Here is a 20,902-nt window from a genome sequence, read left to right as displayed (position 1 = left end):
TACATTGTTTCTCGTATATTCACAAACATGCTGGGTGCAGTTTCATTTGACACTAGTGAAGCTTCTTATTCTTCCTCTTCCTTAGCCACATACTTGTGTTCAATGTGCTTCCACAGTTTCTGAAAGAAAAAAAAAAACAGTGTCAATGGTAGTAAGCGATAGATCTAACACATCACAGGTATCTGAGCCGTAAACAAGTTGACGGTTTTAGCGCTGATGCCGCTAAATTACACTGCCAACCCAAGCTAGAATTCAGGGCAAATCAGTGTCTCAAAATTGTATTTTTGTTTGGGTGTCAGAGCGCATATTAGGGGAAGCCGGGGGAAGCCCGGCATAGTAAGCTCTTTTTCATTTTTATTACATACCATACGTGCTGCATAAAATGTTGATATCCTATTAGCTAGCTAAGTTCATTGGCCGTGTTTTCCCAAAAATTCGGTTTCGTGGAATAAGTATAAGGTTGAGAAAATCGAGTTTTAAAAAAGTGTTGATTTTTCTGGGGTAAGCCCGGCATAGGGGTAACGCCGGCCACCTCCCCAGCGCTTTACAACGAGTTGATGAAACCATTATGTGTCTTCCAAATATTAACGGAAAGTGAAATATTAAGGTACTGATTAGCTCTGGACATCTTAGAGTTTATGTCACTACTGGTATTTTAGCTAGCGTCTTCCACATCCTACAGTACAGGTCGATGAAAATCGTGATGCAAAATTGACAAAAAATGTGTTTTTCAAAATTCCTTAAAATTTATTTTTCTTTTTACCTTAATGCATCATATTGCATATCATTCGACTCGGCTGATGAAGAAGAACACAACGACACCATTTTTGAAGCTCTAGCTTCATTGTCTGTCGCGTTATCTGCAAAAACGTAGTTTGACCCTAGTTGACCTTAAGTGACATGACTGGCTTTGTCTATGATAACTTGTTTATTTTCGAAATTTATCTTTGATCTAGGTGTAAACCAAACCTGCTCAGTACCTATTATCTCATGGAAAACAGTGGTTTAGTGGCATTGCTCTCGGTTGGGGGTAAGCTTGGCCACTCGCCCGGGGTTACCCCAATGTGCTAATTTTTATTTTAGAACAGCGATATTCGAAAAAATGTCATACTTAAGCCAGCCTGCCTCGTCACCCCTCACTACAAACACTTAAACGGTCCTTACATAACATTCGTATAAATATTAGTACTGTATGGTATAACATTAACAGTGCAACATATCTCACTTTTTAGCTAAAAACCCTTAAAATATCATTTTTGCGCTATAACTTTAACAATATGCAATTTTGGTTAGCCTTAACTTGTTTGCTGGCGTTACCTTAGCTGCCACGCTGAAAGGACAAACAGTTGAGCATTTTATTGTGAATAATTTAGCCGGAAACGGGGTGGCCGGGCTTCCCCCGCGCCCGGGCTTCCCCCGGCTTCCCCTACTCTCCAAAAGGGGGAAAGAGTGAAAAATGGCCAGTCAGATAAGGCCCAAAAGAGTAAAAAGGGATCAATGGCATTTATTTATATAAAAATGTGGTAAAATGTAGGATGTAAAACGATCATCCATGCAAATGCCTTTTCTTGGTAAAATTGAGAGGGTGAATTTCTCTTATAATTTAGAGATGAGAGTAAGAAATAATTTTCATATGGATGTCATTTCCCACCCAAATCAACACGTTTTGGGACACTTGGGCAAATGGATTAAATCCGACAATTATCGATTCATATCCTTAACTTGATCGACCGAAGTTTGAAAACAGTAAAGGTAGTGTGCCAGCTTCCCTGGACCGTATGGAGTTAATGGCCCAGATAAGGAGAACCGGATTTTTAGAACTTATCCATACCTTCGAAACTCATGGAAACGTCTTAACCCTCGCCCTGGCAGGGGGGGTCGATGCGACCCCCCTAAGGTTTTTCGAAGCTAGCTTAAAAACGGCGGCGCGCAGCGCCGCCAAATTTGGCACAGCCTATGGGGCAACCTTTTTACATATGACCTGAAAATTTCAGGTCCGGATGACCTTGGGTCAGGTCACCAGGTCAGAAAAACCGGTACAGGGTCATGGTCAAATTTCAATTTTCTTTTTGCACCTGTCTAACTCACAGTTTTGGACTGATTTACTTCAAACTTTCAGGATGTGCTAAGTTCACCGAGTTGTATAACATATAGTTCGGGTTTTTTGAGGTCACTGACCTAAGGTCAGTTAGAGGTCATTACGTCGTAATGTTAAGCCTATGGGAAAATACTAAATTCGGAAAATACTGGAGATATCCGCTTCGTTCTATCACTTTTGTGCTTTGAAACCACAGTACGTAACAGCAGGTCACTTGGTGCTTCTTTGTTTGGTGTTCTTATCCATGGGTCAGGTCAAATGAGGTCAACTGAGGTCAAATGACGTTTTTGCCAATAACTTGGCACATAATGACGCTAGAGCTTAAAAATGGTATCATTGTGTTCCTGGTGATCAGGCGAATCGAATGATATACGATATGATGCAATTTGGTTAACTTGAGCTTAATTTATAAATTTAAGTTTACTTAATATTTAAGAAAAACTTTAAGTACACTTAAGCAAGCTAAAAAGTATATCATTCGACGCGCCTTGATGTGCTGAGTTCACTGGTGCTTTTCTTTTTGTTCTATCTTAATTAGATGAAAAGTTATAAGCGAAAATTTTTTGACCTGTTTTTTGCGAAATTTTTACATTTATACCCCCAAAACCCCCCTAAATACTGACCTAGAGCAACCAAATTTGAACAGGGGCGAGAAATCCAGGGGGCCCACCTACCTACCAAATTTGGTGTTTCTAGGTGCCATAGGAGCCAATCGCGAGGGGGGGTCGCATCGACCCCCCCCCCCCTGCCAGGCCGTGTTATGAAAAATGCCCTGCCAGGGCGAGGGTTAAATTCTTCGAATTTTGAGTACCCCAGTGCGAAATTCGCCCCGACGGGTTGTCGGTCGTACCCCAACCACATTTCACACCACTATGAACAATAAATGCACACACTGAAATCGCTATTACCGATAGGCTCATCCAATCAAGTTTCGATAAACCCGTTCATCATCATCTCCTGCGGTTTCGAACACGCCTGTTAGGTGGTGCGGTAGACCGCGCCCAAAGCCAGGGCCCCGGTAACGTGAGGTAGCCGAGTCGGGGCAGCGTGCGCTAACCCAAGCCGGGGCCGCGCGTCCTCCCGGTGTCATGTGATAGCCCGGGGCTGCCCGCGGGGATGCGGTAGACCGCGCCCAAAGCCGCGGCCCTGGCTTGGGTCAGCGCACGCTGCCCCGACTCGGCTACCTCACGTTACCGGGGCCCTGGCTTTGGGCACGGTCTACCGCAGGTGGCTTCTGCTCATACTTTGTGGTGCGGTGGTGGTGCGTCGGGCCGCGCGCTCTGACTTCGGCCAAGAAAAATGCGTCAGCTGATCATTGTCATTTCTGCCACTTCATGTGGTGGGATGGGGTCATAACTTTAGAGACGGCTGTTTCATATCAATTATTTTACATAAAATAATATTTCAAACCATAAATTAATGTTCGACAGCCAAATTAAAGAAACAATACCAATACAGGCTTACAGTTTAAATTCGACATTGTGTTGTCTACGATTAGACAGCTGATACCTCATTCCCGTACGTCGTAACTCTATAATGACCTTTGCTTATTGTCACATGTGCGCCGCATTCGCGATTGTTGCCGACGCCTGTTTGCAAGTCAGCCCACTACAGTTGTTATACATATCGAAAAACCGATAAACTTTTAGGCGAAAAAAAAAAACACTATTTTAGGCCCGTTTTCGATTTTTTTGCGATATTAGGTAAAAACAGAAGCTTCTTATCCTAGGAAAAATAAAATGGGAAATCATTGGAAGGTGGCACACTACCTTTAACTCTCGCGGGCCCGGGGACAATTTGCCTCTCCCCGCTGATGAATATTTGCGATAGCTCCAGAGCGCTTAGGGATAGGAGCACAAAAATTTTAGTACATTTTCCCTATCAATTTGATACACTCTGGATAAAACATGGACCTTGCCCCACGACGACGTCACCGAGTCAATTTTTCTAGACCATTGAGCGGCAGATTTCGACGCCACAGACGAGGAATTCAAATAGCGGTCAAAAATGGTTTGATGAAAAAAAAAGTTACGAGCAGGTTTGTGTAGCATGATCTGAGGAAATATTGCAACAAATTTTCTTGACCCAAGGTCAGAGGTCAGTTAAACGACCAATCGCTGAGATTTTAGTCTTCGCAACTAGCTCCAACAGAAATGGTCCCAGAGGTAAGGCAGCGGTACCAATGCATGTCTTATTTAGAAGCGTCGAATGACAAATATTTAACATTTTGTTTGGAGAGGCCAAAATGTATGTTGACCTCATGTCACCTCAAGTGACTTGGTTGAATTGACACATGCAAGGTTTTATCTGTTGCCGCTGATCAAAATCTGGCATCTTTTTTTGCTTTAAGCATTCATTTAGAGCCACAGGATAGCGAAAATGACTGAATCATTATCACTGACTAGAAATTAGTGAAATGGCTGCTAGCAAGGTTACTGTTGCGTGACCATGACGCGCCACTCAGGAGGGGTAGGGCAAAGCTTAGCGCTGACGTCATTACGTGGCTCCGCCCCATGAGCGCGTAGCCTCTACCCAAACAGCAGATTCGTTCCGTGAAATTTAACATTACGAGTGAGAGAGAGAGAGAGAGAGAGAGAGAGAGAGAGAGAGAGAGAGAGAGAGAGAGAGAGAGAGAGAGAGAGAGAGAGAGAGAGAGAGAGAGAGAGAGAGAGAGAGAGAGATCCCTTTATTGGCAGACGCTGGGCCCATAAGAAGTAACACTCAATGATGAAGACGTGACAATCATATGATGATGACGGTATGAAGATAACATGTGTAAATGACCAACATCAGCAGCGCTCAACAACCACACAATGCTGCAGTCAACAATTTACGCATAGGAGATGTGTGGGCGATATCACTGTAATACAGTGTAGATATTATTCGGTTTTCTGACTTTTTCAAACGCGACATGAAATTCTACACAGCTCTACGGTAGGCCGCATCAAAGCCATCTACACCTTTTTACGCCCAATTTAGGCGGAAGTGCACACATTTCATTAATAGTGCAGGTGATTTCGATGGTTCGGCATAGTGCCTTCATATATTGAATTGCGGCACGATATTCGTCATTGTGCACCCCACTCCGTCAAAGTGCAGTTAAAAGTGGCCCAGGTTCAGACATATTGGACTTAGTGCAAATAATAATTCGTCAGGTTAATTCAATTTCGACATACGGCATGTGCTTACGGTAACGTTCAAATAAATCCAGCACGGTACAAATAAGCGGTTATGTAAACAAATCTCACCTTCCTACGCAACTTAAGCCCTCAGCAAAGCTCTGGAGCTAATGAAGAATGTGGGATGTCACGTGAACGTGAAATGCGCTACACCTTTTTACGGCCAAATATAGAAATAGTGCACACAGTTCAGTATAATAGTGCAACCGATTTCGACAGTTCGGCATAGTGCACCTCTAGTTCGGCCAAGTGCATGATATTCGGTAATAGTGCACACGTTTCAAATGAAGAGCAATCAATTTAGAAGATGGTGCGTTCAAATTCAATGAGCCGTAGGTTCAATTTCGTCATAGTGCACGGTTTCGTCATGTGGCCTGATAGTCGGCGTCCAGCAAAGCGATTTAGGCGATGTTCAAGTGAATTCGCTGCTGGATTGGGAAAATATTTTTGAAAGCCCCTATCTGCCAGTCAAGAGTAGCGTGAATCTTGGTCAAAAACCTGCTCAAATGCAGTTTCAGCTCTCAGGAATTAACTTATCATTAGTCTCGCTCTAAGAACTCGGTGACACGGTCGAGTGGCGGTCACGTGGCATTCAGGGCTTCTGAATCGGGTGCATATCTTCGTAACTGGTTCAAAAAGATCAGAAATGCTATGGATTCTTGTTATCGCCTTTCAGCATCATGGCGAATTTGATTGAACAAAGCCGAAAAAATATTGCTCATGCCGAATATATAAGCACCCGACGAATTATGTGCACTATGTCTTATATGATTGAAGCTAAGGCACCCAGATGAAACATTAAATACCCTTTACCTTTTGCATCCAGAGCAGTGCAGCTGGCTACTTGACTTTTTTGCGTTGCTGACTGACTACGAGTGTCATTGGAGGCTCAGGTAGCGTGAAATGTCAAATAAAAATTGTTTACTTATTTATGCAATGCCGTGTTACTGAACAGTGCCTAAATTACATGCGGGACCCCGAAATTGAAACGATCTGACGAATAATGTCCGATATGTCTAATATGCCTGAACCTGGGTCACTTTAAACCTGCACTATGACGAAATGGCTGCAATATGGCGAATATCGTGCCGCGATTCAATATATCAATGCACTATGCCGTGCTGTCGAAATCGCCTGCACTATTTTTGAAATGTGTGCACTGCCGCCTAAATTGGGCCTTTTCATTACATTCATTAAAAAATTAATTTTTATTAGCAGTAAAATTTCAATAATTTAGTAAAATTTCATTAGCAGCTTGTTTGAATGGCACCACGCTACACTTGATGAACAGCAAGAGCGTTGTCAAAAATATTTTCTAGATGGGGCACCGAATTCGCTTGAAGGTTAACTAAATTGCTTTGCGGTACGCCGAATACCAATGCATATGACGAAGCAATGCACTCTGGCGAAACTGAAATCGCAACTACTGAAAATGAATGCATTCTCTTTTAAATTGCTTGCACTGTTTCGGAGCCGTGTGCACTATTACTGAATTTCATGCACTCGGCCTAAGAAGCGGTGCACTATGCCGAACTGTCGAAATGGTTGCACTTTTTCTGAACTGTGTGCACTATTTCTATATTTGGATGTAAAAAGGTGTATGTGTTCTTGCGCAAACATTCCAGAGGCACTACAATATTTAGGGTAGCCTAAAACATTCTAGCAGCGTTATTGAAACACACTTTAAATTTCCGAAGAACCGATGCATGAAACGAGTGCCATAAATGCATGTAGCTGATGTTAGAACAATATGCATTGTACAAATGCTTTTTAACCGAATATGTACATAAAGCGAATTTGCGACTCAATGAATTGGCACGACAACACAGTGATCGGTATTGATGACAGATCTCGACATTGTCCACTTTGGTTCGTGTGCTCGAAATGTGATATTCAAGATACTTATATTCGTCGACATATGAAAGCACACTATTGCACAATGATATCTTAGGGAGTGATAGATTTCGAAGACTCACGGGAAGCATGGCCATGCAGACTGTCTTTTTAGTATTGAATAGAATGTCATGATCATTCGCATACTCGGAGCAAATGTTCAGCAATTTTTGAAGCCCAAAAGGCGTAGGCGAAAGAATGACCATATCATCTGCGTAATAGAGATGGTTGAGACTACCTAGATAATGGCACCCCACACCACTCTGGTCGAGAAGAGTCGATAAATCATCCGTATATGCATTAAATAAATAAGGTGAGAGAATGCCGTCTTGCCTAACGCCATTTGACACGGAAAAACCATCAGATAATGCCTTACCCCATCGAACCTGAAAACGCTGTGACCTATACCACGAACTGAGTAATTTCACTAAATTTGAATCCATCCCCTTATCAAGTAATTTGTCAAACAATGTCCAGTGATTTACACGGTCGAACGCCTTTCGTGCGTCCAGGAAACATATGAATACAGGGCAGTGGCGCAGCCAGGATTTCATTTCGAGGGGGGGGGGGTCATCGCCTCCAAAGCGGGCCCCCTAGTGTGCGGGCCCCCCACCCATTTTTCAGAATCTCTCCATATTTTATACACATTCTGCTGGGCGGGCCCCCTTTATCTGCACGATAACCCTTGAGCGAGTTTGAATCGGAAAGTTTTGATAGAACAAAAGCACGGTAATCACCCGGTGTGTCATCAATGGGTTAATTTCCACGCAAATTGACCACGACAGAAATATTGGTAGGTACTGTTACTATGAAGTATGAATTCGTATCTTTCGAGGCCGAAATGTACGCCTTCCGCAATATGCATAGCAATAAATAGCATATATGCAAACGGAGCTGTTACCTGCTTCTGTCGGACAAGATATGATATATGTACAGTCCACAGCAGAAGTAATGTGGGGTTTCAGTCATGGGTATGTTCTGCTTCTGAAGCTTAGGAACGATTAGCCAGGCTACAATGCAACTTTGAATGTAGCTTATATGTATCGTCACCCTTGCAGCTGCAACTTTAGCTATTGACATCTTCTTTTCGATCACTCCGCATTAAACAATCGCCAGTCAAAGCCAACCGTTGAGATTGGTAAAACCCTACATTACTTTAGCGGTGGGCTGTACATACTTTGTAGTCCCATGTGCCTGTCCTAAAGTTATCTATTGGCTGCTGTAGTACCTAGATTGTGTCATTATTCTTCTTCATTACGTGAATTAGCTCACAAGAAATTTTAACGCGCTCATATGGGACATTTATTGCCTTTGGCCGGGTTTGTTGTGGTGTGGTAATGTGGTGATGTAGATTCTGTCTGTTACCGAGGTTCCGGCATGGTGATACTCCATGGTGTTACTTAGCGCGGGGTGCAGGCCTGCAGACTGTTGCACCTAGCGCGCTGAAATTTGCGCAACTTATAGAACAAGGATTGACAACGTGCCTTCTAGGGGTCTCAGTTCGATCGGGACGATAGTGAGCACATGGCGCGTGCCCAAAAAGTGCAAATTCGTGTCATATGCTTTACGTGTATAAGTCGGCTTGCAAAATCGGGCGAAAATGGTTAAATTTGCCCGACACGGGTCCGGTCCCCGTGCAATATCTCGGTAACCGTGGATCCGATCGGCACGGGGAACACAGTATCGTGTAGTGAATCGAACGGGCTATCGAATGATGTGCGATGCAGGGAATGGCACGCGCCACGTGCACCTGTGAGGCACTTTTGCTTAAAAATTGACGTTTCAGACGGATTTTGGACCTTATACCATTTTCGGGTGACTGTCAGACGGGGCGAACTCAAACAGCACCTATAGGCAAGAGAAATGTACCGCCTCTCATGAAAAATGTGAAAAGTTAATTGATCAAAAACAAGGTGGACAAAGGCTGGAGAACAAAGTATTTGTCCATGATGTGCCACTTGCTTAAAGGGACTATCCCACCTTTAACATGGGGTTTGAGTTGAGATAGCCAAGTTTGCGGCGAGGTTCAGAAACCACTATCTATCTAGGTTGCAACCCCCGCGGCCTCTTGGTGTTGAAGAAATTCGTTCCCTTCATTAGAAAATGGGCCTTGTGCAAGGCCCTATCTTCAACATGGAGCGACCGTTAGTGTGACGTCACCTCGTTTAGTCATTCTGATTTAAATGGGTTTGTTCGTTGAAAAATCGCTTAAAACTTGGTCTGAACTTTGTTGTGGTGCCTACAGAGTAAAAAGAATCAGCTTTATGACAGTAATGTGGCCTGGGGAAGGAGGTAATTTTGGGCTGTGACGTCACATATTTGAAAGTTTGTGTTTGGAATATGGGAAGCCTAAGATGTTTAATGAAAAATAAATGCCAGAACCGTGTTCCTAGTCATCCAATCTATAAAATCGGGCACAATCTAACTGGTTTTAACAACATTTTAGAAGGTGGGATAGTCCCTTTAATTGCATGGGTTTTGCTGCATAACCTGATACGTTTGACAATTGAAAATGGCATCGTTGGAAAGAGCATTACCTGAATTTTGTCCAAGATCTAATCATCGCTTTTGCAAGACGAGCAACAGCATTCTTAAAAAGATAAATGTTTCAAACCTCTACATGGCAATTCATCGCAAGCTTTCATTTTTCAATAACCTACGTCAACCTATGTTATAAAATACACTTGACATGTTCTATAGTAGAACGCACGCTTATCTGACACGGGCACCTTGATGCGATGGATATTTTTCCCAAACCAAAATGTTTAGCCGTCAAAAAGCAATCGACCGAAATGGATACATAGCTCACGGAGACAAGACCAACCAAACGCCTACCGATAAAAAATACCCCTTATCCGCGTTGCGGAGCAAGCGGGTCACGCTAGCGGCCCAATCCACCCGGGGGCCTGGGCCCCATCCACACGGGTTCCGTTCTCCCAGGGTTCCGGGCCCCATTCTCCCGGGGCCCGGGCTCCGTCCACACCGGGGCTCCGGGGCCCATCCACCAGGCGCCCGGGCCCCGTTCTCCCGGGGCCCGGGTCCAATCCACCCGGGGGCCCGGGGCTCCATCCACCCGGGGCCCGGGCCCGTTCTCCCGGGCCCGGGCCCACCCACCGGGGCCCGGGCTCAATCCACCCGGGGGCCCGGGCTCCGTCTACCCGGGGCCCGGGCCCCGTTCTCCCGAAGGCCCGGACCCCGTTCTCCCGGGGGGCCGGGCTCCATCCACCCGGGGCTTGGGCCCGTTCCCCCGGGGGCCCGGGCTCCATCCACCCGGGGGCCCGGGCCCCATCTACCCGGGGGCTCGGGCCCCATCTGCCCGGGGGCCCGGGCCCCGTTCTCCCGGGGGCCGGGCTCCATCCACCCGGGGCTTGGGCCCGTTCCCCCGGGGGCCCGGGCCCATCCACGGGGGCCCGGGCTCCATCCATCCGGGGGCCCGGGCCCCATCCACCCAGGGCCCGGGCCCCATCCACCCAGGGCCCGGGCCCCATCCACCTGGGGCCCGGGCCCCCGTCCACCTGAGGGCCCCCGGGTGGATTGGACCCGGGCCCCGGGTGGACGGAGCCCCGGGAGAACGGGACCCGGACCCCTGGGAGAACGGGACCCGGGCCCTCAGGTGGACGGGGGCCCGGGCCCCGGGGCTCCATCCACCCGGGGCCCGGGCCCATCCACTCGGGGCCCGGGCCCATCCACCGGGGGCCGGGCCCCATCCACCCGGGGCCCGGGCCCCCGTCCACCTGAGGGCCCCCGGGTGGATTGGACCCGGGCCCCGGGTGGACGGAGCCCCGGGAGAACGGGGCCCGGACCCCTGGGAGAACGGGACCCGGGCCCTCAGGTGGACGGGGGCCCGGGCCCCGGGGCTCCATCCACCCGGGGCCCGGGCCCATCCACTCGGGGCCCGGGCCCATCCACCGGGGGCCGGGCTCAATCCACTCGGGGGCCCGGGCTCCGTCCAACCGGGGCCCGGGCCCTGTTCTCCCGGGGAGTCGGGCTCCATCCACCCGGGGCCCGGGCCCTGGCCCATCCACCGGGGGCCCGGGCTCAATCCACCCGGGGGCCGGGCCCCATCTGCCCGGGGGCCCGGGCCCCATCTGCCCGGGGGCCCGGGCCCCATCTACCCGGGGTCCGGGCCCCATCTACCCGGAGCCCGGGCCCCTTGCACCTGGGGCCCATGGACCATCACCCGTGGTGTCCCAGTAGGCATTTCTCGAAGCGGGCTCGTCCGATTAGATTAGGACCTCTCTCCTCCCTCCCTCCCTCCCTCCCTCCCTCCCTCCCTCTCTCTCTCTCTCTCTCTCTCTCTCTCTCTCTCTCTCTCTCTCTCTCTCTCTCTTTCTCTCTCTCTCTCGCTATCCCAGAGCGGGCCCCTGACAGAAATTTCGGGGGGGGGTCAGCTGACCCTCTGACCCCCCCTGGCTGCGCCACTGATACAGGGCTATCATTTCGTAGGAAATAATCAGAGAGATCTTTTAGTGCATATATAGCCATGTCTGTAGAGTGTTTTTCTTTAAAACCAAATTGATGGCATCCTGTGCTAAGATATGAGGGACATCTGCTCAAAACGACCCTTTCTAAAACTTTCGAGCTCGCGCTTGCAACTGCTATTGGGCGGTAGTTATCCTTTGCGGACAAGCTCGAAGTCTTGTCCTTCACAATTGGCGTAAGAACAACATTTGTAAGCTTATCTGCCAAATGCATATGCTTGGCGATCATAGTAAAGCATAATGACAAATGTGTCGCGACTGCATTGCCGCCAAATTCAAAATGTTCTGCATAAAGAAAATCATTCCCGCTTGAACGACCTGATGACAGTTCTCCGATAGAGTCAATAACTTCCCTGACAGTAAAAGGTTGAAAGGTATCGCCAGCTGTCGAAAGTTTGTCCTCCACAACTTGAATGAATGAGAAGTACCTTTGAGTGAATGAGATTGAGTGAATGAGAAGTACCTTTCATAATTGTTTGGCGTCAAAATACCTTAGTAATAAAAGTTTCGGCAGGTTCTGAAACACACATTGCCAGAATATCGTCAACGAGAGTTAACGCATTAAAAAATTTTCGCAAAAAAGTGGGGTCTCAAGGGGTTTGACGTCCATAGTAGAGTTCGACGCGCCCTGCCGTAACTGGACTTGACTTCATCGACAAGAACGAGACTATTCCGTGTGATTGATGTCAGAATATGACTGGACATGAATCTTTACATTGTATATTGACTTTTCTAAGGTCATCCAAGGTCAATGACCTCACATGTTCACACGCTGACCTCCGCGATATAAGCTGTGTTTAGTGGGGTTTCTTGAAATCCTGAATCCGAATATGTGGTTCAATTTTCGCCTAAACGCCTTCAAAACTGTGTCTTGACCTTAACGAGGTCAACCCAGGTCAATTACCTAGATTTAACTTTGAAGAAGTTTTTACCTTGCCGGCGGTGGGTGTGACCTCCCGTGTTCCCGGGGAATACGTCACGCCAGTAAGGACTGAAATGCAGTCAACTATATATCATTTTGTAGCTAATTCGTTGAGAAACACGGCCATGAAAGTTTCATGTCGCCATCTTTCATAGATTTGTCAGTATTGTTATTGGCTGAGTAATTTGGAAAACTATAGCTTTTCCCCCGAAATTTGACATTTCACCAGCCATAACTGGGTCAAATATTGACCTAAGGTATGTATATATATATATATATATATATATATATATATATATATATATATATATATATATATATATATATATATATATATATATATATATATATATATATATGTATATATTCCACCAATCGCGAGCACTCGTTAAGAGCAATCAACTGGTCTTTGTTGCAAAGCACTACGATGCTTAGTTTCGAAATGTCAGGGGGCGCATCGACCCCCTCCCCGCCAGGACACGTCATAAAAATGCCCTACCAGGGCAAGTATTAATTTTGAGCCCAGGGTGCAAAAGGCAACTATCACCTAGGTCTCAGTTAACCTCCTTTGACTGACATGCACTTATACGGGGCCTCCTGGTTGTAACTATACCTACAGTTCGATTCCTTCTCCTGTATTTTAGAGGTGATATTTCAGGAATAGCATTGTCTTTGGTGGCAAAGGCGCTTGCATAAGAAGGGCCTGCTTAGCAGGGATGCGGAGTCGTGGTAGCGATTTCCGACTCCGACTCCGACTCCGACTCCGACTCCGAGCTCCTGGTCAGCTCCGACTCCGACTCCGACTCCGACTCCGGGTCTGATGCGAAATATGACGCGCCGCTCCACCCGTACCTAACGGTATCAACCATGTGGCGACCGCTGCTGCTCAACAAACATTCTGGCAAGTTGTTGCTTGCTTTCACGCATGCAGTCAGTGGTTAAGTAACCTACGGACACCTTGCGCAAGGTCGGTCACAATTTAACTGGTTTTAACAACATTTTAGAAGGTGGGATAGTCCCTTTAACTTTCTCAAATTAGGAACTTAATATGACTCAAAGTTTTCCATCGCAACTGTCCCTGTGCACCCCACTGTCCCTTAACCCGGCAGTTGCTGGGATATTTCGCCACCCACCGTTTGCTGGGGGGCGGGGGGCGTTAAACGCCCCCAGCCGATAACTCGAGAACCAATAGGCGCAGCGAAACGCACGATGCGGCAAACGAAAGAGCGCGACGAGACGCTTCAGATGAGTACTTAAAAGTTGAATTTTAAGGTCACAGGTCGGGTCAAGGTCAGGTCAAACACCTAAAATCGGGCTTTCAGTAGCATGGACTTCAGGACTTCGCAATGGGTGCCTCTCGCCATAAACTGTCAAAACGGTCCACAATCCATCAAGGCCTACAAGAGTGTCAGCTCCATATAGGGGTCAGTCAAGCATAGGTCAGGGTCAAGGTCAGGTCAACCGGATAGGCACATATCCCCGAAGATCAAAACTGATATTCGAAGCCTGTGACACATGTTTTATAGGTTATTTGGGGCGTAGAACACGATGGTGACATTCATTTTATCATATGTGTACGTGTTTGGCTCAAAAAGTTTAATTTAAGAAATTCATGTATCATGGTCACGAAAAATTGCCAAGATTCAGTTCAAGATTTTGGGAAATGCGGAACGATAATCAATAATCGAAGATAGCCATTTGATTGATCATGGTATTGGCAGTCTAATGGCGTTTACGGCATGTTTTTTTTTTGTCTATTCTGTGATTTTATGATTTTTTGAACATATGCCGTTTTTGGTCGAAAACTCAGAAATCATGACGTCACTAAAACCTCGATATCTCAAAAAAATTTCGACCAATTATTTTGAAACTTTGTCACAATAAACTTCAATCAATTCTCTACAGGGGTACCCAAAATTTGGCGCGCCATGGGGTTTGAGTTGAGGTAGCCAAGTTTGCGGCGAGGTTCAGAAACCACTATCTATCTAGGTTGCAACCCCCGCGGCCTCTTGGTGTTGAAGAAATTCGTTCCCTTCATTTGAAAATGGCATAGATATAAAAGACTAGATGGGACATTGGCAGTGTTTTAGTGCGTGCGACTGGCCGCCATGTTTGTGAGGGCGGGAATCTGCGGCGCTGTGTAAACACTACGGGAGGAGGGGGGTATTTGAGACTGATTTTGTGGTATTTTTCGACCGAAAAGTGCTAATCTTTTTTGCTCACGGCATTCTTTGGAATGTGTAGATTGTGGAACAAGTGCTGAAATATGCTTATCTATTGTAATTTGGCTACGTTAGCCTTAGACATGTTGCACTGTTGACGCTGATGAAGAATAGGCGGCACCAAAGGTAGATTTGCTTGGCATGCCTGTTTTAGATTTAATTCAGTTCCCATGTTTTTTTGTGCACACCACAATCCTTTAATTATTCTTGCATGGATAGAGCATCAGTCATATGATTTTTGACAGAAAGCTTACCTAGATAGGTACCAGAACATTGGCAGCGGAAAGCAGACTCATTACCTACACTTGCTTTGCCTGTTCACTTTCTACTGTTGCCTTCAATGGACAATATTTATGAAGTAAGAAGGTTTTATGATTATAGGTTTTAAATAAGTACTTTACTTAATGTCATCAGTTAGTATTAAATAGTAGTTCAGTGCCAAACGAAAAATCCATGCACTATGCCAGATGCCTCGGGGGCTCTTATCCGCTCTGGGTTCAGAGTGCAGTGGCATACCACGCTCACCCTCAACCAGAGCTGATAGATAGTGAAAATGCCAGACGTCGTGATATCTGCACCAGTGAACCGTGTCGCACATTTGATCCCAATAATGAACAACACAGGGGTGACGTAAAAATGTGCGTTAGTTGGAGCACCTAAACTCAGATTGTCATTACCTAATTAGTTTCACATTGTAAAGCTTAAACTACACTTCATGCTCTTTTGGCTCACCTGTTATCAGTATCAGTAAATAGGGTATTAGTAAATCTGGCGTTACCATCAATGCTAAGTGCTAACAAGTAAATATGAAGTCCAAGGAAGATAAAAATCATAATCTTACTTGACCTAACCTTACCTACTAACCTAACTAACCTACAACCTACAAACCTCAACCTACATACAACCTCCATACCTACAACCTACCCACCTACAACCTACCAACCTTATATGTGCCGACGGTGGCACCAGATTTATGGATACCCTTATTTGTTAGGTACTTCACTCCACTTCTCATTTTATTTGAAGCTCATTTAAATTCTTGTATTTAAGTCTGTGTAAACTATTATTTTAAAAACCTGATGCTTTTCCATGACTGTAATCTCACTGTTTGCTATGTGTATTTTGTAGTGTGTACTGTGTGCAAATCCAGTATCCTACACTTGTATGCTACAGGCCTTGTTTTGATCTGACTAACTGTTAATATGTTTCAGCTTTAAAGACTAGTATCTTTTGAAATTGAAATTTGCCTCTCAGTCTCTCAAGAATCAAGATGCCAAATAGATGTGCAGGATTTGATTGCTGACAAACCAGGGATGAGGCTCAAGAGTCAAGAGATCACCCTGCATTGGCAAGTAAAAGCTACAGACTCTTGATTTTTTATATTGTTACAGGTTATCTGTCACCGAGAGCGATTGCTGTAGTTCAATTTCTTGCATCAAAATTGGCAGAATATGACTTCACTGATCACTCTGACGTCATTTACGGCCGACCTATGGTAGCTACACAATTTTTATTTCTATAAAATGTTTCAGATTGATGCAGCCGGAGGTACTGCAAGTTTCGTATTGACACGTCTAGTGGTTTAGAAATATTGCAACAAATATATATTTTAATTTTTTTTTCAATATATAAATGTAAATATTTTATTGCAGAAAACAGGAGAGGGGCTCTGTAGAGCCCCACCCTCCAGTCATGCGTGGGTAAAGGCCCATCAGTCACTAAAACCAGAATAAGTGCAAAAAATTATTACCAAATGCCCGGAGACTGCTTTACCATTGCCAACATGTGTGTGTGTGGGGGGGGGTGTGCGTGTGCGTGTGTGTCAACAATGTGTTAACAACAAATACAACACAATTGTGCCTGGCGTATGTTAACACTAAACACTATTAGCCATATTTTATTGATACTAATCGAACCTTCCAGGTGGCTGGAACAACCCCAGTGCCGCACAGTTCTGCGGGATATTCCGGCACCTGCTCCACCGCTGCGGCGTCCGGCCCGGCAGCACAGGGAAAGTGGCAGCCCTCGACCCGACCAGCATCCTGGCAGTCGGTCACACGACCAGCGGACGGGGAGCCAGCCTTACTACCTCGACCTCCACCACCTCAGACAACGGTGCCACGGCACTCCACATCATCACGGAGCACGACTTCCAGCCTGGGCTGTCGTCTGGTGGGCAACATCGTCACCTACATCGCAGGGTTCGTGGTGAAGAAGGCGCTCGACTCTGTCAGCTGTAGCACCTGTCAGGAGGCCCTGGTGAGCGACATCCAGCCGGACGACATGACACATCTTTACCACCTCTTCATCATCTCTGCCAGATGAGCTAAGGTGGGGACGGGTTACATGCCTGGGATCTGACTGAGACCCGCTCATACCCTGCCGAAGTGTTGGTGATTTCAGCGGTCAGCTGTCTCTAGCCGGTGTCAGTGAGTGGCGGCCAGCTGCCGCTGGAGTAGGTATCTACCGTCGATAGCTGCTGTGTGGCGGATAGCGTGGATTTGGATGGACACTTCATATTAATGAACAGATCAATGTCTGGCCGATGAAAGACGTATTTTGTCGATGATTGCTTAGTGACTGAGTGGGTCCACTGGCGACCAATGCAGTGGGCGCTGGGTTAATGCCTCGCCTCTTGTGACCGTGTCGATATGTAGCACTTAATTGCCGATTCGTTGCCGGCCGTCTCTGCTCCGTGGCTGGCTGATCCGGCACAAACTGGTGTTCGTGGCTGAAGGCGCGGCTACAGTTACACTAGCTCGCCACGTGCCTGTGCGACTATCGTCGGTGCTGTCTGCAAGGGCGATGTCGGTGCCTGTAGGGGGCGCGGATTGATTCAAAGTGAGGAATGGGTCATCGGAGCTCGGGTCAGGTCATGTTATTGTTCGGCTAAAATAAGCGGATTTTGCGATTTGCCGCATCCGGGTGAATTTCCTTGCCTTCTAGTGCATGTTTATGCATTTTACATGCGTTTTTTTAGTGTTGATGTCTAGATAACGTGCATTTGCCTCGAGGTCAAGGCTGCGCTTCATATGGGCAGTTTTCGGAGCATCTTGCTCATTTTATTCGTAATCCTTAATTATGTTTGCGGATTTGTGCCCGCAAATCATTTTTTAAAGTAAGATTGACACGGGATTCGAGATCGGCGCCCATAAATACACTTCACATGACCCGCCATGTGTCAAGGCCATCCGAGGTCATCTAAGGTCGCTGACCTTGTATGACCTTATGTGACCCGGTTCGCTAGATTTCGAGATGAGGTTGATTGGGAATGATGTAACCCATTTCGCCGACAGTTCACGCGTTTTGGTCGATTTTATAGCGAAAGATCTCAAACTCCAGTGACTTTACTGGTTCGATTTCCAGTGTTTGACCTGACCTCTGAGTTCACCCGTTGACCTAGTACCCTGAAATTTGGTATCACTGGTTTACTCACATCGCGGACGGCATACCTATTTTTTTCCGTTCTTGCTCCGTCGAGGGGCGAACGGCTGGAGTTCACTCCGTTCACCCTGGCTTCCCCTACTCGTAAGACGCTGACAAACTACGAACGGGTGAGGGCTAAAATTGCACTTATTGTCGATCATTGTCCATTGCATACTGCATACATAGATATAAAGTATGGTAGCCATAATGGGAAACGAATTTTATCTTAAATTAGCATGCCAATTGCATCTACCTTCGGTGCCGCATATCCTTTATCAGCGTCTTCAGGGCTATATGTCTAGGGCTGATGTAATTACATTACTATAAATACACATGTTTCTGCCCTTGTTTCACAATCTACTCATTCCAAAGAATGCCATAGGTAAAAAAGATTAACACTTTTCGGTCGAAAAATACCACAAAATCTGTCCCAAACACCCCCCTCCTCCCATAGTGTTTACACAGCGCCGCAGATTCTCGCCCTCACCAACATGGCGGCCGCTACTACGTATTCGCGAGTCGCTCCCGACATGGAGGTGCCCTATCTAGTCTTTATATCTATGGAAAATGGGCCTTGTGCAAGGCCCTATCTTCAACATGGAGCGACCGTTAGTGTGACGTCACCTCGTTTAGTCATTCTGATTTAAATGGGTTTGTTCGTTGAAAAATCGCTTAAAACTTGGTCTGAACTTTGTTGTGGTGCCTACAGAGTAAAAAGAATCAGCTTTATGACAGTAATGTGGCCATGGGAAGGAGGTAATTTTGGGCTGTGACGTCACATATTTGAAAGTTTGTGTTTGGAATATGGGAAGCCTAAGATGTTTAATGAAAAATAAATGCCAGAACCGTGTTCCTGGTCATCCAATCTATAAAGTCGGGCGCAATTTAACTGGTTTTAATAACATTTTAGAAGGTGGGATAGTTCCTTTAACACCCCATTTTACGGTAGGTAGGTATGTGTAAATGAAGTCTGACTTCCGAGTGGTTGGTAATTTGTAAATTGTAGGCATATAGGTTGTAAGTTGTAGTTTGTAGGTAGTAGTTTAGTAGGTAAGGTTACATCAGGTTAGATTTTGTTGATGTTCCTCTGACTATCTACACATTTACCAAAAATCCTGTATAGTAATACTCAATGGTAGTCATAAAGCAGGCACCGCACTTTCCATGTAAACAGCTGCAGGCAAGCATTGTATGAAGTCCGAGGGGGATAAAAACATGATCTAACCTAACCTTACCTTCTAACCTACTAACCTACAACCTAGAACCTACCAACCTACAACCTACCACCAGATATGTTTACACGGAAGTATGACGCCTGCTTTACGACTCCCGAGGTACTTGACTGGATAGATAGGTATGTATCACATATTTTTAAAGCAGTAGATCATACCATGCCTTTCTTGTAGTGTTTAATTTGTTGCTATTTTTACATTGACTTTTTGCCATTTCTATACACTAGGCTCATTTGAGAAAAAAGTGCCATCCATTCTATTTCTGAGGTTCAGTGCACCCTATCGTGAAAAAGTTTTCATATTTAGCATCGCAGTTCAGCCCGCTTTATTTCCATTTTATAGCTTCACTAATTTGACACAAATTATCAGTTTAAAATATAAATTTAGTTTCCATGCATATTGTTTCAGAGGCAAAGTAGGTATCACCGCAAGTTCCTCGATTTGAAGTTTCTTCATCCAATTTATACCTACATGTGAGCCCCCATCTAACCATTGTCTCTGCATCATAATTAAATTATTTTCATTGTGGATAGATTCCTCCTCGGAACACGCCCATTATTACATGAGACCCACATTCGCCTGGGTTACATGAAGTGAATAAGTGTCAGGGACAAATTGTCCTATTCTCTCACCATTGTAGTCCACCTTTCATAGGCATGAATTAACTCTGCTCATGTAACACTGGCCACTTTCTCCTCCCTTTAGAACTTAAAATGACCATCAAACATTGATAAATATTGATATTTGACCTGATAAATTATGAATGCTTACCCCTTGGTTATGCCTCTCGAAGATTACGTCTGCAGCAGAATCCAGCCCTCTTTCAAAGAAAAACGCTGCTGCAATAACACCCAGGGCGAATGTGGAAGTTCGCCGGAAAAGACTGTTGTACACTGTGCTAGTGAGAGTCATTTTCACCTTCGTTTAGGAACTAATGACAGGGATTTTATCTCCCCCGGAACCGAAACTAGCACCTCAAGTTGCGAGCACACAGAAGAGAAAAGGTAGCAAATTGCAAGAGAGTGCGTAAAATTGTAATCGTCACAGCCGCGCTGAAAAAGAAACATGCTGAAGTAGTGCTGGAAAAAATAGTGATGTGAATAAGGCCGAACTTTGGACAACACTATTCGACCGCCACCCTTGCAGCCATGCTATAACTCAGAAACCACTGGACCGATCGGGATGAACTAAACGACATTGAAATCAGGGGGTACGATTTTATACGCCGTTTTGAATATGGTGACATCAGGTGACCTCGGTGACCTCGGAAGGTCAACTTTACGTTTTCACCTATTGCAGCCATTCTATAATTCAGGAACTACTGCCTACTGGGCTGATCGAGACAAAAACGCCACCAATCGATTCAGCGTGTGCGGTTTAACCAGCCGTTTCAAAAATGGTGACCTCAGGTGATCTGGGTGACCTTGGGAGGTCACATGACCGCTGTCG

At 45.9% G+C, this 20,902-nt stretch overlaps 2 long non-coding RNA genes across 2 annotated transcripts; one reads left to right on the top strand and one right to left on the bottom strand.

Annotated features, from left to right (window-relative positions):
- On the bottom strand, positions 1 to 20,525 carry LOC122366537. Its single transcript, XR_006253906.1, has 2 exons — positions 20,225 to 20,525; positions 1 to 119 (listed from the first exon to the last, which is right to left on the bottom strand). It is a non-coding gene; the product is annotated as an uncharacterized LOC122366537 (long non-coding RNA).
- On the top strand, positions 14,720 to 17,967 carry LOC122366538. The gene is made up of 3 exons (XR_006253907.1): positions 14,720 to 14,921; positions 16,007 to 16,147; positions 16,719 to 17,967. It is a non-coding gene; the product is annotated as an uncharacterized LOC122366538 (long non-coding RNA).
- Positions 20,526 to 20,902: the final 377 nt, after the last annotated feature.

This window comes from Amphibalanus amphitrite, unplaced genomic scaffold (genome assembly GCF_019059575.1).
Source record: "Amphibalanus amphitrite isolate SeventyFive unplaced genomic scaffold, NRLGWU_Aamphi_draft 000814F_arrow, whole genome shotgun sequence".
In the NCBI taxonomy this organism is placed as follows: domain Eukaryota; kingdom Metazoa; phylum Arthropoda; class Thecostraca; order Balanomorpha; family Balanidae; genus Amphibalanus; species Amphibalanus amphitrite.
Note: the sequence above shows the minus strand (reverse complement) of the source record. Positions and strands in the feature narration are given on the sequence as shown.